At 42.8% G+C, this 19813-nt stretch overlaps 1 protein-coding gene across 4 annotated transcripts in view; it reads right to left on the reverse strand.

Moving 5' to 3' along the window:
* CPNE1 (copine 1) overlaps window positions 1–19813 on the reverse strand; it is a 93967-nt gene that overhangs the window by 53837 nt on the left and 20317 nt on the right. The gene's annotated exons all lie outside the window — the stretch shown is intronic.

Below are 19813 nucleotides of genomic sequence, written 5' to 3' on the forward strand. Positions count from 1 at the left end.
AGTTGATGCTCTGTTCATAGAGGGAGTGCTGGTGTTTTGATTGTTATCCTCGTTCTCCTCGCCTTCCTCGGCTGTAGCTGAGTACTCTCTGCCTGGGGAGCTGTCTATTGTGATGTCTAGTTTCGGTGTCGCAATTGATTGCGGTGTCCTCTGTCCCTGTTGCATTTGTTGTGTTCTATATAATACCCATGAGTTCCAGTATGGCTAATTTGGCGGAATAGGTGGTGGAAGCCATTGCTGCTGCAGTTGCCATTGTTGATTAGTCATGGGTAAGAAGTATCGGTGTGGGTACATGTTGGTATGTACTTCTTCACTCTCACTGAATACTGGAAGCATGGATGTGGCAGGTGTGGACAACAAGCTATGCCTTGATGCCTGTGGGGTCTTATCGGTACTGAAAAGGGGTGTTCCTGATATAGATGTGACTGCGAGATCTTCTGCAGTTATTGTAATGTAGTGTCAGTACCTTGCTAGTTGCTGTGCTTGGGCTCTGGATGACCTCTATTGTCCTCTGTCTGTAAGAACTGCCTTGCAGGGGGCACCTTCAGGGCCCCCACAACAGTGACCGAACCAGTTCTACCGGTTAAGGGAAGAGATGGAACAAAGAAAGTGAGTGTTGGAAGAAGGATCAGTTGCTGGATGGAAAACATGAAGGGAACAACCTAAGTGGAGGACTGGGGCTAAAAGGGGGAGTGATGGACCCCCTAACCTCAGGGATCTGAGGCATCCTGGCCTTGACTCCTGTAACCATGTCACGTCTATGCTGTGCTGTATCCTGGAGAAGCAATAAACCCTCTCTAATCTATTGGCTGGCGGGGTCTGTTCTTGCTACTACGGGTGTGCAGGATCGAGGGGAACCCCGACTGTGATGTCACAGTTATAAATTGTTGAACTGGCATAGGAGGGATCATTCTATGAGGTGTTAGCAGTGATAGTGTCTGCATCAGCATTCTGGTCTGACTCATTAGTTGTTTGTGTTTCACCGGTACCAGTATTTCTGCCGTGGTATGCTTTCTTCTTTCTATCCGAGGCTTGGATGTTGCCATTGGTGCTGTTTGTGTCAGGCTCTTGGCATGGCTTTGACGGTGCCGAGCATCCCGCTGCGAACTGCACTGCTGCTTCCCAATGTGACTTTGCACTTGTCACGGTCGGTGCCAGCAGCTTCGCAGTCAGTGCTGATCCAGAGGTTTTGACTCTTGCCTCCGTTGGTGCCTTTGTGGCAATGTGTGTCTTGCGCTTTGGATCATGGCCTCTGTCGGTGCTGGTCCCGTCCTTAAACGGCTTCGCTAACCCCTTTGCCGCTAGGATTTTGAAAGCAGTACTCTCATGTACCGATTGCTTCCTCGAGGGTAGTCTGTCCCCAAGGATAGTGACCTCTTTGTAGGCTGTTGAACTCTGTTCCGGTCCCTTGCATTGGGCATAGTACTAGGTGCCCTGTCAGAAGCTGCCCTCAGGGGATGCTGTCTAGGGGCTAGGTGTCATGCTCTGGGTCAGATGCCGGATGTGTCTTTTTCTTTAGCTGTAGCATTTTTATCTGAAGTTCTCTGGATTCTCTCATTCTGGACGTTAATTTCCTTCAGTGAGGTCACTGTTCAGTGAGGTGCTCTTCACTCAGGCAGCGGACACAGAGGTCATGTCCATTGGAGATTCAAATAGACAGTTTGCATCCTGTGCACCTGTTAAAACCAGGCAAACCCAGCATGACACAAGGGGCTCCTGTCTTAGCACTTTGTTGTGAGTAGATCAATGTCCTCTAGTACAGTGTTTCTCAACCTTTTTTTTTTATAAAGTACCCCCCCCCTTTTTAATTATAAGTAACCCGAGTACCTACAGTTTTCAGACACACAATTTTTTTTCTACCATTGCAACACATTTGTTTAAAGTACTTAATTGTAGCCAGGCAGGCAATGAAATTTTTGGATGTAAAAAGTACAAAAGTAATAAAATGCTGTAAAACTTTAAAAAACTTTAGTTTTCTCCAAATTTCAGTTGTGTTGACATACCCCCCCAACTTCTCTCGAGTACCCTTAAGGATACTCATACCGCTGGTTGAGATGCACTGCTCTAGTCTATTACACTAATATGGATCAAGTACTAAATAAAGTTGTTTTTTTTTTTAAGTAAGCACTTATGATGTCATCCTTCAATCTCAGTAGATGTTATCCGTGGTCTTCCTCTTTTGCATTTTCCTTGTGTGTTCCATGTGAGAGCTGGACGGACTATACTGGGAGATGATTTTCTGAGAATGTGGCCTAGCCGTCCCCATTTTCTCCTTCCAAGGACGACAATTGGGATACTCCTGGAGTTAGCTAGAAGTTTTGTCTCAAGACAGAGTGAAGTGGAGGAGACATTAGTCATCTATGAGTATAAGGGTTTAGTAGTAGTACTTATACTAACTACTACTACTATATTTTTTTAAGGTAACTACAGAGTAACTATCTACATAAAAAGGATTTTATGGTGAAGTGAAGCGGGAGACTGTAAGCTGCGACCGGAGCCACGGAGGTTAAGAAGGAATTGAAAATAGCCAGCTGTACATGCGGAGTAGAGCACTCAGAACGCTTGTGCTGGCACTCCGCGTGCGCCACCGGCCAGAGTCACTGCTAATACAAATCTCCGACAGGCGCGCAGTGACACTGATGCACCTAAGGTGGAGCACCCATGGGGACCCTCGAAGAATTGGGGAAAACTCCCAAGGGTTCCAAAAGGGCCGCTGACCTAGGGCAGGGCCCCATTGTCCTGGTTCACATTCCCATGGGATGTCCCACTGAAAGGTCACCGTGGTCAGTAGGAAGAGAGAATCTGAGCAAAGACCAGGAAGTCAACCCCACCTCTGATCCAACTAGGAGGATTCCCATTCCTCCAACTAGGGCGGAGCAGATCCCACTCGTGCTGGAGATGAGTACTGGGAGCCAGGCAATGCATGGAGCAATGCCACTGTAGCAGGCTTCCCCGGGGAAGCATGTAACTTCAAGTGATGAACGTTGAATTCCTGGGAGTGGTATACGGGGACCAGACGCTTGTAAGGATCGAGACATTGGCACTGAGAAGCAAAGCAGGTTTCTTGCCATTACAAATGCCTCTGGAGTAGTTACCACCAAATGGTCTCACGTAGGGCAGAAGTTGACTCTGTGGCTTCTGGCACCTAGCTCAGAATCCCCTATAGCACCAGAGCTAACTTAGGCACAAATGATATCATAAGCTCATGATATCATCTACATCTAAAGTGCTGCAAGACTATTTGTTTTAACATGGCTACCCCTCTGAAACTTTCAGGCACAGATTTGTAGAAGTGCTCAGGTTCCAAGTGCACTTTACTCAACTGCTTCTCAAGCCTCTTCACAAAGGGAGGGACCTTCTCCAGAAGCTTGGTATTTCTTCCTTTGTACAAGCAAGAGAATGGTGCAGGGCTTTTTCTATCTCCACAGGTGTACTCCCCTTTGAAGCTGCAACACTCAGCACCATGTCAGACAGGGACAGCTCCAAGACAGCCCAGACAATGGCCCAAGGCCTGCCTCCTTCAACAGCCTCGTCTCCCCAGTGTTTTTGTCCTAGGCTTGAACTCCCTGAAAACCAAGCACTTCACATGTTCCTCTCCTAGCCACTTCAATCATCTATCGCATGGGTTGCTTGTGCACAGCTTGAACTCTGTGACGGGGCATCTTAGTACCATATACAGAAAAATCCCCAAATGGGGAAATGTCCAAAAAAAACCACATTTTTTAATTAAAAGAACTAAAAATTAGTTCTAATAAAGCTAAACTAGACTACACACACACACACAATGTTCACAAAGGCTCAAAGAAACTGATCTGGTATAGAAAAGAGTTCCAACAACTGTCACGATAAGAAGGAACTGTGGGTAGGCTACGGACAGTTCTGCCCTCACACCTGAACACAGTAACACATGGAAGCAGAGGGAACCCAACAGGTATCCCTGAAGGAAAAATGTTTCCAACAGCTATGCACGGTACTTGCCGACACCAGAAGTGGAATACTACATTTGCAACTACTTGAAGAGATTTATCTGTGAGCATTTTCTTATTTATTTTATTCAAAATATCCTGATGTACTCTGGAATTCACTATATTTATATACCCTCGTTTCCTCACAAAAATTTAACTGTTATTGTTTGAAGCTCCCATTCATTCTCTTCAAAAGGCAGGAGAGATTCCAGATGGAAACAGAAAACAATCAAGGGTGGCTACAGCAAACTACTCTTCTTAAAAACAACAGAATGCACTCCTACCAAACTACTAAGATTATCGCCATTATTAATCCTTAGAGACCTTGCAACAATGAAAATAGGCTAAATGAGTTAAACTATATCCAGCACATACTTGACACCAGCAGAAGTTGTTGTGGGACTTTGAAAGTCCCACTATTCTATCAATTGTTACGGAGCAAAGGTTGCTGTCAGAATGAGTTGCTGAGCTACACCTGACTTCATGTTGAATGATAGCAAACAAAGAGTAGGAATAAATGGGTCAGTTTTTACAATGGAAAGAGTAAATAGCAAGGTTCACCAATTATCTATATTGGATCAAGTGCTTTTCAACACTCATAAATGATCTGGAAAAAGAGGTAAACATTGAAGGGGCAAAAATGCAGATGATACAAAACCACTCAAGCCAATGAAGTCAAAAAATGATTGTAAAGAGTTACAAAAGGATTTCACAAAAATCGGTGACTGGGCAACAAAAAGGCAGAAGAAATGTAATGGTGATAAATGAAAAAGTCATGCAAACAATCCTAACTATCCACACAAAATGATGGGGACTCAATTAGCCAACTTATGAAAGATCTTGGAGTCACGGTGGATAATTCTCTGAAAACATCTCAATGTGCAGTAGCTATCAAATACAGCTAACCATTTGGAAAGAGATAGCGAAGACAAAAATAAATACATTTGTGATACATCTACATCTCAAAAAAGATTAGCAGAGGGAAAAGTAAACAGAAGGGCAACAAACTATCAGATATAAAACAGCTCCTATATAAGGAGAGATTAAAATGACTCGGATTGTTCAATTCAGAAAAGAACACAAAAAGGGACTATAATAAAGGGCTATCAAAATATTAATGAATGGTGTGGAGAAAGTGCTATTCACCTCTTCATGTAACAAAAGAACAAGGAGTCAATCAATGAAAGTAATAGCAGATTTAAAAACAAACATTTAGGAAGTACTTCTTCCTACAACATAGTCAATCCGTGAAACTTTTGTTGACAGTGGATGTTATGAAAGCCAGAACTGTAAGAGGGTTTACAAAAATTAGGCAAGGAGTCCTGTGGCACCTTATAGACTAACCAAAGTGTTGGAGCATAAGCTTTCGTGGGCAAAGACCCAGTTCATCAGATGCAGACTAACACTGCTACCCCTCTGATACAAAAATTAGGTAAATTCTTGGAGGATAGGTTCACCAATGGCTATTAGCCAAGATGGTCAGGGATGCAGTCCCATGCTCTGAGGCATCCGTTAGCCACTGACTGCCAGAAGCTGGGACTGAATGATCACGGTTGGATCACTTACCATGGCCCTGTTCCATTTATACCTTCTGAAGCATCTAGCATTGCCACTCTTGGAAGATAGTATACTGGGCTAGATGATCTGATCCACTACAGCCATTCTTACGTTTTAAGTTAGTATAGATCACCAAGATTAGGATCAGCTGCACAGTATTGATCTTGTTTCAAACTCTCACATAATCATAGAACTGGAAATGATCTTGAGAAGTCATCAGCTCCAGTCCTCTGCCCTCATAGCAGGGCCAAGCACCATTAACCCACTGGTCCCCAATGCGGTGCCCGCGGGTGCCACGATGCCTGCTGGGGCATTTGTGCACGTCCGTCTAGTGACCAGGGCTGGCCCGAGCCATTCTTGCGCCCTAGGCCCCAGGCGCATGCGCGGGCCCCGCCCCGGGTACCCGGCGCATCCGCAGTGCCATCCCTGGGCGCGCGGCGCATTCGCGGCCCCGCCCCCGGGAGCCTGGCAGCCCCAAAAGGTTGGGGACCACTGATCTAATCCATCTCTGACTGGTGTCTGTCTAACCTGCTGTTAAGTCTACATTAATGGAGATTCCATAACCCTCCTACGCAATTTATTCCAGTGTTTAACCATCCTGACTATTAAGAAGTTTTTCCTAATGTCTAACCTAAACCTCCCTTGCTACAATTTAAGCCCATTACTTCTTGACCTATCATCAGAGATTAAGGAAAATATTTTTTCTTCCTCCTCCTTGTAACACCCATTTAGATACTTGAAAACTACTATCATGTCCCCCCTCAGTCTTGTCTTTTCTAAACAAGATCAGTTATTTCAGTCTTCCCTCATAGATCATGTTTTCTAGTCCTTTAATCATTTTTGTTGTTCTTCTCTGGACCTTTTCCAATTTCTCCACATCTTTCTTGAAATGTGGTGTCCAGAACGGGTCACAATACTCAGCTGAGGTCTAATCAATACCGAGTAGAGCAGAAGAATGACTTCTCACGCCTTGATCACAACACTCCTGGTAACGCATCCCAGAATCATGTGTGGTTGTTTTTTTCTTTTTTTGCAACAGTGTCACACTGTTGACTCATGTTTAATTTGTGGTCCAGTATGACCCCTAAATCCATTTCTGCAGTACTCCTTCCTAGACAATCACTTTCCATTCTGTATGTGTGAAACTGATTGTTCCTTCCTAAGTGGTGTACTTTGCATTTGTCCTTATTAAACTTCATCCTGTTTATGTCAGACCATTTCTCTAGTTCGTCCAGATCATTTTGAATTTTGACCCTATCCTCGAAAGCACTTGCAACCACTCCCAGCTTGGTATCATCTGCAAACTTAATAATCATACTCTCTATGCCATCATCTAAATCGTTGAAGAAGATATTGAACAGAACTGGTCCCAAAACAGACCCCTGCAGAACCCCACTTATGCCCTCCCAGCATGATTGTGAACCATTAATGACTACTCTCTGAGAACGATCATCAAGCCAGATATGCACCACCTTATAGTAGCCCCATCTAGGTTGTATTTCCCTAGTTTATTGCTAAAAAGGTTATGCAAGATGTTGTCAAATGCCTTACTTAACTCTGGGTATACCACGTTCACCGTTTAGAAAATGTTTGCTTTTTTCGCAAAGTAGTTACACTGGTGACTCATTTATCTTATGGTCCCCATAGACATTCAGATCCTTTTCTGCAGTACTCCTTCCTAGTTAGTCAGTTCCCATTTTGTATGTGTACAGCTGATTGTTCCTTTATAAGTGAAGTACTTTGCATTTGTCCTTTCTGAATTTTAATCACATCCTCCAAAGCACTTGAAACCCCTCCTAGCTGCAAACTTTATGGCTACGTCTACACTGGCCCCTTCTTCGGAAGAGGCATGCTAATTTAGAACTTTGGAATAGGGAAATCCGCGGGGGATTTAAATATCTCCCGCGGGATTTAAATAAACATGGCCGCCGCTTTTTTTCCAGCTTGGGGAAAAGCCGGAAAAGAGCGTCCAGACTGGCGCGATCCTCCGGAATAAAGCCCTATTCCGGAGGATCTCTTATTCCTACTTTCAACTTGAAGAGGCATGCTAATTTAGAACTTTGGAATAGGGAAATCCGCGGGGAATTTAAATATCCCCCGCGGGATTTAAATAAACATGGCCGCCGCTTTTTTTCCGGCTTGGGGAAAAGCCGGAAAAGAGCGTCCAGACTGGCGCGATCCTCCGGAATAAAGCCCTATTCCGGAGGATCTCTTATTCAAGTTGAAAGTAGGAATAAGAGATCCTCCGGAATAGGGCTTTATTCCGGAGGATCGCGCCAGTCTGGACGCTCTTTTCCGGCTTTTCCCCAAGCCGGAAAAAAAGCGGCGGCCATGTTTATTTAAATCCCGCGGGGGATATTTAAATTCCCCGCGGATTTCCCTATTCCAAAGTTCTAAATTAGCATGCCTCTTCCGAAGAAGGGGCCAGTGTAGACGTAGCCTATAAGTGTATTCTATGCCAGGGGCAGGCAAAATATAGCCTGTGGACTGGATCTGGCCTACCAAACATTAAGATCCAGCCCACTACAATGTTTTGGGCTGCCAATGTTCTGCAGTCCAACAGGTCCCTTAGACAGGCTCCCTGCTTGCTGCACTCCACACACCACTCAAAGTGACCAGCTGTTGGGGCCAGTGTGTGCATCTCTTCATGGAAAATACTCTTGGGATGTCCTCCATGCACTGCCTCCTCCCACCCCCAGCACAATCCTCACAGCTCCTATTAGCCAGAAACTGGCCAATGGGAGCTGTCTTGGCTGTACTTGCAGGCAGTCAAATCACAGATGGCTATCCCCAAGAGGCGCCCAGTGCAGAGGTGCACACAGCCCCAGCAGTCAGCCACTTCGAGTTGGGTGTGGGGCACAGCAAGCAGAGAACCTGAGTGTCCCCCTGGGCTGCTGGCCAAGAGCCACCTAAGGTAAGCACCTCCCAGCCAGAGTCTGCACCTGGTACCTCAACCCCATCTACATGCAAACTCTTTGCAACCACTTATGCATCTACACCCTAAATCATAACTGCCTCCCAGACCCCACTCTCCCTCCTTAGTATCAAACATGTGCAGCCTTGACCACTTACCAAATTCTTGGAGTGGCCCTGTCAAAAATGACCACCCACCCTTGCTCTGCAACATTATTTAAATCATTGATAAAGATACAGAACAAAACCAGACCCAGAACCGATCACTGGGGAACAGGGGTGGCCTGTGACAATAGGCCGACTCGGCCGCCTTCAACGGGGCGCCTGCTGATGACATCATGCCATTGATGGTCGTGCAGGCAGGGGTGCCAATTGTGCATTCCGCCTGGGGCGCCAGCTGCCGCAACCCGCCTCAGGCCGCCCCTGCTGGTGAATCCCACTTATTATGCCATTCCAGCATGACTGTGAACCACTGATTAATACTTTAAGAGCAGTTATCCAACCAGTTATACACCCATCTTATAGGAGCTCCCTCTAGGTCGTATCTCCCTATTTTGTTAATGAGTCATGTGAGATTATCAAATATCTTACTCAAGTCTAGATATGCCACTTCTACCACTTCTTCCTTATCCATAAGACTTGTTACTTTGTCAAAGAAAGCTATCAGGTTGGTTTGACAAGATTTGTTCTTGACAAATCCATGCTGTTACCATCTTATTAATCTTCCAGGTGTTTGCAAATGGATTTCTTAACTCTTTGCTCCACTCTCTTTTATGCCCTTATTTCCCTATTTATAGAGGAGCACTATATTGGCCTTGTTCAAGAATTTCCCCCATATTCCATGACTTTTCAAAGATAATAGCTAATGGCTCAGATAGCTCCCCAGTTAGCTCCTTAAGTATTCTGGGATGCTGTTAGTGACTTCAAGATAAGTTATTTCCCTATTTTAGCTTCTGTATTAGGCATCCAGTTGCTATCAACATTCTTGGTGAAAACCAAAATGAAGTCATTAAGCATCTCTGCCATTTCTATATTTTCCTCTTCGTTGAGTAATGGCCCTACTCTGTTCTTGGTCTTCCCTTTGCTTCTAATGTATTTGTAGAATGTCTTCCTTTAGGACTAGCTAGTTTGAGCTCATTTTGTGCCTTGGCATTTCTAATTTCACCCTGAAATACTTGTGTGATGTTTATATTCATCCTTTGCAATTTGAACTAGTTTTCACTTTTTGTTGGACTCTTTGATTTTTAGATCACTGATCTGCTTGTTAAGCCAGGGTAGTCTCGTCATACTTCCTGTCTTTCAACATAATAGAATAGTTTGCTCGGGCCCTTAATAATATGCCTTTGAAAAACACAATTCAGTTTTTAGAACTCATAGGAAAGAGGCATGAACTGTGAAATTTGTTCTTGATCTGCCACAGACTAAGATCCAATTTTAGTATCTTTATATTATGGTGTTTCATTAGACATGACAGGCTCCCTTGGAAGGAAGATATCCAATTCCAAGAATGGGGCTACTGTGCACAAGAAGTTTATTTAGTTTGAATTCATAGATCCAAGCCAACTCAAGTATGCCTAATGACCGCCAGACTGAATTGCATGCACACCAGTAACTTAGAAGCATTCCATTAATATTTCTTGGAAATAAAATTTTAGATAAAATGAGCCTCAAAGGGCACATCATACACTGTAGGGCAAAAGTCCAATTAAGATATGTAACTTCAGCTACATCAATTGCGTAACTGAAGTCAAAATAGCACCAAAAGCCAAATTAAACTGTTCTTTCTTCGACTTGTTGCTATGTAGACACTCCCTGTGACTTCAACTTGCTGTGTTGAAACTTCCCTTACTCCTTGTGAAATCAGGGTTACAGGAGGCGGAGTAAGTCCTCCATCTTGAAATTATTTCAAAGTAACGACTTGCTGTGTAAAAGTGCACTTTATTTCAAAATAACATCAGTTAGTCCGAAATAATGCTGCTGTGTAGACGTACCCAAAATGTTTATGGAAAAGTATAGAGAAGCAGCCCTTGAACATGCATTGCTTGTGCACTATATTGAAGATTTGTCTAATGTATTTTGAATCTCATACTAGCATTCCAGGAGATCCTGGATTCTTCAACACTATTTGTGCAGAAGTTTCTATGCATAAGTAATTGATCTCTCTGATATAAGTGAAACTTAATTTATACCACTGCAACTATAACACAAACTTAAATTCAATCAATTTTATGGATAAAGTTAATTTGTATACTATAATCCAGGGCCCATTGCTGCAGAACGTTAGTTTTCATTTTAAAATATTCGGAAACCCTTATAGTTATGAAAAATGTGATTTTTAAAAGTTAAGCCAATGAAGTGTCTGTACAGAGCCTGGAGCTTTGAGAGATTTGAACTGTCCCACTCATTCCAGTCAGAGGTTTGGGGATTCTGGACACCTTCTAAACACCAATCCTAAACTCCTGAGGAAGAGGGCCATCAATGGCTGTTAGCCAAGATGGTCAGGAGCTCTAGCTGTTCTTAAACCTCTGACTGCTAGTCAATGGGACTGAATGACAAGATGGATCATTTGGTAAATTGCCATGTTCTGTTCACGCCCTCTGAAGCCGCTCACATTGGCCACCTTCAAAAAACAGGACACTTGGCTATGTAGAGCTTTGATCTGACCCATTATGTCCACATTTATGTCCTGATGTTTCCACAATGCTAGGACTAGTCTACTGTTGCCTTTCATGTTTCAGCTTTCCCCTCAAAGGGGAGTTAATTGTATTATAATGAAGGCTCCCCTTAACTTTTTTGGTCCTTGGAACAGTGCAAGAAAACAGACTTGGAGTCCTTTGTGACCACATAGGAACTTGACCACATAAAGAGTGTGTAGCCAGCCTGCCTCCTACAGATTGAGGGTAAAAGGCTCTGATCTTAATCATCATAGTAACCAAAATCCAAGGATTGAGACCACCATGAGACCATATCAAAACCACAATAAAAAAAATCATCCATGTGTGTCAAAGGAAAATTTCAAATGTCAGCTAGAGCTGTACGTGTTTTAATGGAACTGGAAATTTAAGGTTACTACATGAAAATAAAACAAGTTAAATGTTATTGCCCAATGTAGGGGGTTCTTGTCACAGAGTTTAGAAACTCACGTTGTGGAACTTAAACCCAAGGAGGATATCCAACTGCACACTCTTCACAGCTTTGTCCTGCCTAGTTCCAGAAAACTCATGGAGCATCCATCATGCCTCATAAAGACTTCCAGTTCAATTGATCTGCCAGGTTTTTTCCTCTTGTACTCATTTCCCTTTCTGTTTAATCCCATGATTCCTATTTTATGCCCAGTTTTTTTTTAATTAAACATTTTATCCCTAGTTGTTATATAATGTAGAATCTTGCCAGTCCATAACATTCAGATGTTCTAGCTGTATGAATACTATACTGGGGTGGATGATATCAGCATTTTCTGCATTTAGGAGTCAAGTCTTACTACTACTGTTAAAGGATCTAGGAGTGTGGCCATAATTTATTGAACCCAATGTAATACCAATCCCAAATATACAGCTATGTTCGTGTCACTAAATGTGCCAAGAGTTTCCAGGACATGAGTCACTGGTAAATCTTAAGAAGGAAAAGGTTTATACACTCTTCAGAGAGCCAAGCATCAGAGCCTATGAAATCTGTTTGAGTGGCAGATTATATGGCCTCCTCCCAGCTCCACCAGTCACTCTCCACCCCAATTCCATAACATACCTGGGTCCTGTAACTGAGGATTGTGCAATATGGTTAAAAGGAATGATTTTTCAGACTTCTTGTGGGCAACAGACCCCAAAAGATTGAGATCCACTACATTGGTGCTCTTCAGCAGCAGCAAATCATTTTAAAAGATATGAAAATTGGCCAAAGAGGTCCTAAAGTCTGATGGTAAGCTAACGTTTGTGGATTGCACTTCACTTCAAAACACATCTGTGCACTCTGTTCAACAGCCGACTGGGACACCAAAGTTCTCAGTCGCTTTGTGTGTGTAATAAATGGAGAGCTATTAGAAGGGTCAGAGAAAGATTGCTGCCTGTCTACTGAACAGTAAAACAATAGCAGCAGTAGCAAAGCTCATGAGACCATCTACATGTTTTGTTAGTCTTAAAAAACAATAGTCTAGTAGCACTTTTTCCTGTTACAAACTAACTCCGCTACCCCTCTGAAACGTATTTTCTAGGGTAGATCAGGGCAGAATGTTGTACTTTTTATCATAGTTAGGCCATGGCCACCAGGGCTGTGTCTACACTGGCGCGATCTTGCGCCAAAGTGGCAGCTCTTACGCAAAAACTTCCTGCCAAAGTGGCCTGTGTTCTTGCGCAAGTAAACTGACGTTCTACTGTATAAAAACAGGGCTTCTTGTGCAAGAACTCTGATGCTCCCGCTCAGAAATAAGCCCTCTTGCGCAACTGTTCTTGCGCAAGAGGCCAGTGTAGACAGGCAACATGAATTTCTTGTGCAAGAAAGCCCTATGGTTAAAATGGCCAGAGCTTTCTTGTGCAAGAGAGCGTCTACACTGGCATGGATGCTCTTGCGCAAAAGCACATCTCTTGAGCAAAAGCACATGCCAGTGTAGACGCTCTCTTCTGGAAGAGTTTTTGCACAAGAAGCTGCCAGTGTAGACGTAGCCCAGGTGTATTTGAATGCATTAACATTCACATTTGAAAAGTGTAGTGTAGAAAAAGCATGTTGCCTTTAACTTACAAGTTAAAAACTTAGGAAGGAGCTTAGGCTCTACTCAGTCTTCCTAGAACATGTTAAAAACAGCTTTGCCTACATTACACTTCTCTAGTATCTGTCTTAGAATCTATTACAGAACACACTATTCCACTGTTAAATCCTAGTTTTGACAAGGCCAAAGTTGTTAAACTTTTCCTCCTCTGGTAAGAAAAAGGAGCACTGAATCCTAATTCTATTCTCTCCTCTTTTCTGCATATATCCATTTCATGTTTGCAATTTTGGTTTACACCTCAGGGTTTCTAAGATATCCTGACCATCTTACTCACGCTTATTTCAATGTGAAGAATGCCTAAACTCAAATACCATTAGAAAATACAATCTGCTTTGTTCTAAATGGCCAAGTGACAAAAGTGTTCAATAGTGTATAAATGAACCTTGAGGGACTGTCCTAATGGACTCTAAGCTAAAAGTACTACAGTTAACGAGGCAGTCCCTATTTATGATATCCAAACAATAAGTGATAATAAATATAACTCTGATAACTTGGTGAAAACATTAGTAAGCCTGAAGTTAATTCTTCTCTTCTTTTAGTCCAGCATTTTCCATGTTCATGAAAGCAGAGCACCACTTCAGAAAAAATGAAAGTAATTACCACCTCTCAGCATTCTCCAACTACACAATATGTTGTTAAAGGCCTACTTGGTTTATACACCTGTAACACTCCCACTAGTCCTTCAGACACCCTCCAGTAATTACATCCTACATTTTTGAGATTGTCTGGTGTACATCTTCAATAAGTAAAAGTTTCATCACTGGCTTCCAGATTAATATCCATTGAAACCAATGCAGCAGTTTGCAACTCAGATTTTGGGTTCTCTTTCTGACTCAGGCTTCATGTTTTGAAAGTACTTTTTGCAATCATACCTACCAGAAACTACTTGTTCACCGACAGCCAATGTTTTAAAAACTGGTTATTCTAAAACATGGCTACCCCCATTTTCAGGGCTTGGTTTAACTTTCTCAATGAAATTAAAGATGTTCCTGTTATGATTGTTTAAAGACTCTGTTTTGTTTTGGACAATTTGTCAGGATTTTGCTTTTTTATTTTTGTGACCGATTTCATTTCATATTTATTCTCCTTGCTTTTATAAAGTGTGTCTACCAGTCAAAACAAACCATAATTTCAAATTCAAGTAAAGATTCTAACACTTAAATACTACAGATAATAATCAGCTGATTTGAAATCCACATCTGATTATGTGGATTAGTTCTAGTTTTTGTCTCCACTAGCACTGTCTGCTTTTGTACACTCACTGGGTAATATCTATACTGCAATTAGACACCTATGGCTGCCTTGTCTCATCCGACTCTGGCTCTCACATCTCAAACTAAGCGATTATTTAACTGGTGTGTAGAGGTTGCAGCCTGAGCTCTCAGACTGTACATACCCTGTAGGCTCCCAGATTCCAGACTCTTGCCTGAGTCTGAAAGTCTACACCACAATTAAACAGGCCACTACCCCAAGCTCCCACAAGGCACAGTCATCTGGCACAAATCAGAAGTGGGTGTCTAAAGTAGTATAGATATACCCACTTCAACTGTATCCATCAATTGTTTTGCTCCTGGTCAGTACCCAATAATTTGAGCCACCAGACAATAGCTTTTCAGGAATGAATAGTATCTGCATTTGGGCCATTCACTGATATCTAAATCAAGCCTTAGGCTACATCTACACTGGCGTGATCTTGCGAAAAAACTCTTTAGCACAGGAGTTCTTGCATTAAAGTAATTGCGCAAGAGAGCGTCTACACTGGCACGTGCTTTTGCGTAAGAGCTGTGCTTTTGTGCAAGAGCATCCTTGCCAGTGTAGACGCTCTCTTGCACAAGAAAGCTCTGATGGCCATTTTAACCATAGGGCTTTCTTGCTCAAGAAATTCATGTTGCTACACTGGCCTCTTGTGCAAGAACAGTTGCGCAAAAGGGCTTATTCCTGAGCGGGAGCATCAGAGTTCTGGTGCAAGAAGCCCTGATTTCATACATTAGAACGTCAGTTTACTTGCGCAGGAACAAACGACCAGTGTAGACAGGCAGCAAGTTTTTCCGCAAGAGCGGCTGCTTTTGCGCAAGATCGCGCCAACGTAGACACAACCTTAGTTTATGATTTGCTGCATAGAGAGGACTTTTTTTGGCTATGGTCATTATGGAAAACCTTCATTTTATTAGCACAGTCATGCACAATAGTATTTTCACCTTCAAAAATAGATTTTGATGTGGCCAAGGTGGCCTGGTTAAAATCTTTTATGCATACAGTTTACTTGATAGTCCAGTCGAAGAAGTTGCTGTTATCTGACAGTTGCCAATAAGCAAACAGCAGATTTGCCAGGCTTCAGTGAGAATGGATGTACTGGGATGGGCCCATATTGGAACCCAAGGTGGGCAATGGCAGGGAAAGGGAGCACTTTCCCCTGTGCTCTCTGAGATACATCTTGCCCTGACACAGGAGACCCAGGCTCTGCACATCTCAGCATTCCTGTTCCCCATGGAAAGCCACAGGCAGGTTGCAGTGCTGTAGCCAGGAAAGGCAGTAATGGGATATGCTGAGCTTTGGTTCCCAGGCCCAGGTGCAGTCTGGAGAGTGCAGGGAGAGGTTCCATGCATCCATGGACTTTTCTACCTGAAGCCGATGTTCAGCCGAGCTCCCTAAATCTACCTGCAACCCATTTCCAAAAAAAACCCCAAACAAGTTAATGGTCAGTATGTGTGTTGCCAATATTCAGATCCATTAACATTAGTCAACTGGACATGCAAAATGTTTCTATGACTAAAAGTTATTCTCTAGATTATTAAGCAGAAGCTCCTGTACTGTGATTTTGGAGGCAAAGTTGGAGCTAGGACACTTTCTTCATTTTCCTTGATACCTGTAGTTTTCAAGTTGCCATAGCGGACCCCATCTTTTTAGAAACTAGAAGTAAAAATGTTCAAACCACTCGGATAGTAATTTGGTGTAACCTGGGGAATCTGGTATCCATATGATCAAGGTCAGCTTTAAGCATATAAATGTGATGCTTCTGCAGCTGAGTGAAAACCCAGAAGTTTAGCCCAAATTATTTACATTACAGTAGCATCACTGTTCTAGGGATGTAATAAAGTCCCTGCACAAAGGGTTTCAAATCTAAGCAGACAAAACAGACAAAAGATGAGAAAAATGAAACATACAATCAGGACACTAGAACTGGAAGGGAGCTTGACAGGTCACCAAATCCAGTCCCTTGTCCTCACAACAGGACAAAGTATCATCAAATCAGGGGTGGCCAACCCATTCCCGGCAAAGAGCCAAGATATCAATGGATCCAGCACCAAGAGCCAGGGCAAAGTTGTTGAGGAAAAAAAGACTGCCCCTTTAAGAAAACACATTTAGAGGCACTTTGGCCACATCAGGCTCCCACCAGCCAACACCATTTTTAATGGCCTCACCAGATGGCTCCCCTGCCCTGATGAGCACAGGGAGCAGGAGGAGAGGGCCATTTTCAAGGATGCAGGGGCGGCTTTATGAGACAATGGGGGGGGGGGGAGGTTTCCAGGGCAAGGCCTTTTTGAGATAGGATGTTCCAGAAATTGCTCTTTTCTAAGCATTTTACACAAAAGAAACATAAGTTTTAAACCTTCTCAATTTCACTTTTTGGGGCAGCAAATCTCACAAAAGTTCTGGCAGAAAGAACTTAAAGGAAATTAGTGAACAATTAATGGGAGGAGGGATAACTCAGTGGTTTGAGCACTGGCCTGCTAAACTCAGGGCAAATCTGTCAGGAATGGTACTTGGTCCTGCCATGAAGGCAGGAGACTGGACTCTATGACCTCTCAAGGTCCCTTCTAGTTCTATGATATATTATATGGAGATATACCTAAGTGGTCTTTAATGTTAATAACTTGAGTTTCTAACTTTGCTACAATTTCTAATGTATCAGCCTTTGCATATTCTAAACCTTTCAACTCTTGTACTTTTCATGTGATAGAATGAAACTGATGTTACTATTAAATGAGCCAATACGTATGAAAATTTTAAAGTAAATAGATTTACTAATATTAAAAATAGCTGCCCTCCCCTTCTAAAAATCAACTCACTTCTTCCCTTAATCCTCAACCACTTCCATTTTTCATTTTCTAAGAGACTCTTCCCCCCGCCCAAAATAACAGCCCAATTTGTCTCCACTGATTCAGTCTCCTTCTTCAGTTTCCTCTCTGAACTTGAGCAAATACAGAATGAGGCCGCTCTTCAACTTTATTTCTCTAGTCAAATCTGCAGTCTGCCTAACATCCAACTGATTCTTCTGAAATTACTGTCCCTAAAGTTAGTAGTGTTTTCTACCTGGCCAAGTCTAAGTTCTTCTCAGTCTTGATTATTCATCCGGACTCATTTACTGCCTCTAGCAAAGGCTAATGGCTCTTCCTCTACACAGCTCACACTTCTGAGAAAATGCATTTGGCACTCACAATTTTTCCAAAAGGTTCTACTCTCCATTCTTATACTCTGTTTTGTATTGTTGTCTATAGTTTAGGCAATTTAATCTACTGCCATGAATTCAACTATCACCTTGACGCTAATTATAGCTAATCACTACAAATAAATTTCCATCACAAATACTTACCTGTACAGTCCCATACATATTGGACCCATACATGCATCTCCAATACTTTCTCTGGGACAGCATCACTGCCACTTTAAGCTCAATGTCTGAATCCAATATTCTTTTCTCTACCCATTCACAATTAATATCAACCTTTCAGTTACCCAGTCAATCTTGATTTTTTTTCCAATCACATCCATGACAAATCCAGTTGGTGGTAGTTCTACATTTCAGTGTTCTTCTGGGGTTTTGGCCATATTAATCTTCCTCTAGCAACTTCCTCTCTTCCCAAATGCGGCTCTTCCTTTGCACAAAAACCAACTCTCCATTTCCTAGTCCCAACCCCACTTTTCTGGTTTGTTTTCTCCTCTTTCCATATGGAACTGAATCTTCACTTAACAAAGCACTTCAAGAGCTCTACTACTACTACCCCCCATCTTACCTCATTCTCTCTGCCCATATTTCCCAGTCATGTTTTCCATGACAACCTTTGTGCCTGGATCAGCTTCAAATAAATGTATGCCAAACACACCCATCTCTTTAATAAGCCCTCTTAAAAAAAGAAAAAAGCCCTGTTGATCATACATCATTGTGTGTTCTGCATTGTCCATATTCTTGGGTTAATATTGTGTTTTAGGGTAGAAACTCATGAGAGTATATTGGTTTCATAGTGGGGTATGCTGTATAAACAACATGAATATAATTTTATACAAGGTCCTTCAGCAAAACCCTATAGGAAAAAGATTTGTAGTGATTCCAATTAAGACTGTCAACTGCAGGATTAACCTTGACAACAGCAGCAGCAATAAAATGCCTTTAAGCCCCCCTAACTGTAGTATGTGTGGCGACACTCTGGCCACATACTGCTTTGACTTGAGGTCCAGAATCAACTCCCTTAGAATATTTGCGATACACTGAAGTTTTCTTATGACTGCCCAGTAGTGGCTCCTACCTAAAGTTAGAAAGAAGTGAGGGTCTCTCACTAATAGCTATCTACATACTCCAGCCCCTTGCACATTGATCATATTTTCAAAGTGAAAAGCTAACACTGATTTCCATGCCAACCTGTGTGCCTGGATCAGCCTCAAATAAATGGATGCCAATCATCCCATTTCTTTAATAAGCCCTTTTTTTTTAAAGCCCTATTAATGAAACATTCCAGGTTTAACAGGGAAGAATTTTTGCAGGGGACAAGAGGTTAGTGGGAAACTGGCTTCTTCCTTCTCCCCACTCAAAGAAAACAAATGGATGCTTTATACTAAAGGGAAAATTAGAGAATATTTATCTTGTTATCCTTTGCTTTTCTCTTCTAGTCCCAATCTCTCCCTGTTAAATCTGCCTATCCCCCTCTCACATACCAATAAACCCACTACCTCATACACACACCTCTGCCAACACAACCCACGCCCCTCCTGTCTCAGAAACAGGCTACCCCCACAGAGGCTTGTGTTGTGTTCCCAGCTCTGACTACTCTCTCCTCTTACAGTCCAAAGGATTCCAGGGGACACACATGGCTGCAGACGGTCCAATACTCTAGAGCAGGGGTGAGGAACCTTTTTGGGTTGGGGGCCACTGACCCACAGAAAAATCAGTCACAGGCTGCATACAAGTGAGAGAAAAAAATCCAATCAAACCCTCACTGACATGGCCCCTGACTGACAAGGAGAAAGACACTCCCAACATTCCCCTTGCACACCAGAGCCTAAGGAAGCCCAGGCTAGTAGATTTCGCATACACCAAGCCCCCAGGAAGACAGCAGGGGAGGTGGAAGACCAGCATGGGCTCCCCAATTCTGGGAAGGGAGCCTTAAGAGCCAGATCCAAGCAAGCCAGGGGCCATATCCAGCCTCTGAGCCTTAGTTTTCCCCATCTCTGCTCTAGAGTATTGTTACAGAAAATTTGTATTTTCTGCTAAATTCCCCCTCTGCCACAGGTGTTTTACAGTAACAGCTGTCTCCTGGTGGTGGCAGGTATTGCACCTTGCAGTATAACCAGCGTAGTACCTCACAGAGATTACTGATGGGTCTTAGCTGCATTGAGCCCTAAT

This window comes from Pelodiscus sinensis, chromosome 18 (assembly GCF_049634645.1).
Source record: "Pelodiscus sinensis isolate JC-2024 chromosome 18, ASM4963464v1, whole genome shotgun sequence".
NCBI lineage: Eukaryota > Metazoa > Chordata > Testudines > Trionychidae > Pelodiscus > Pelodiscus sinensis.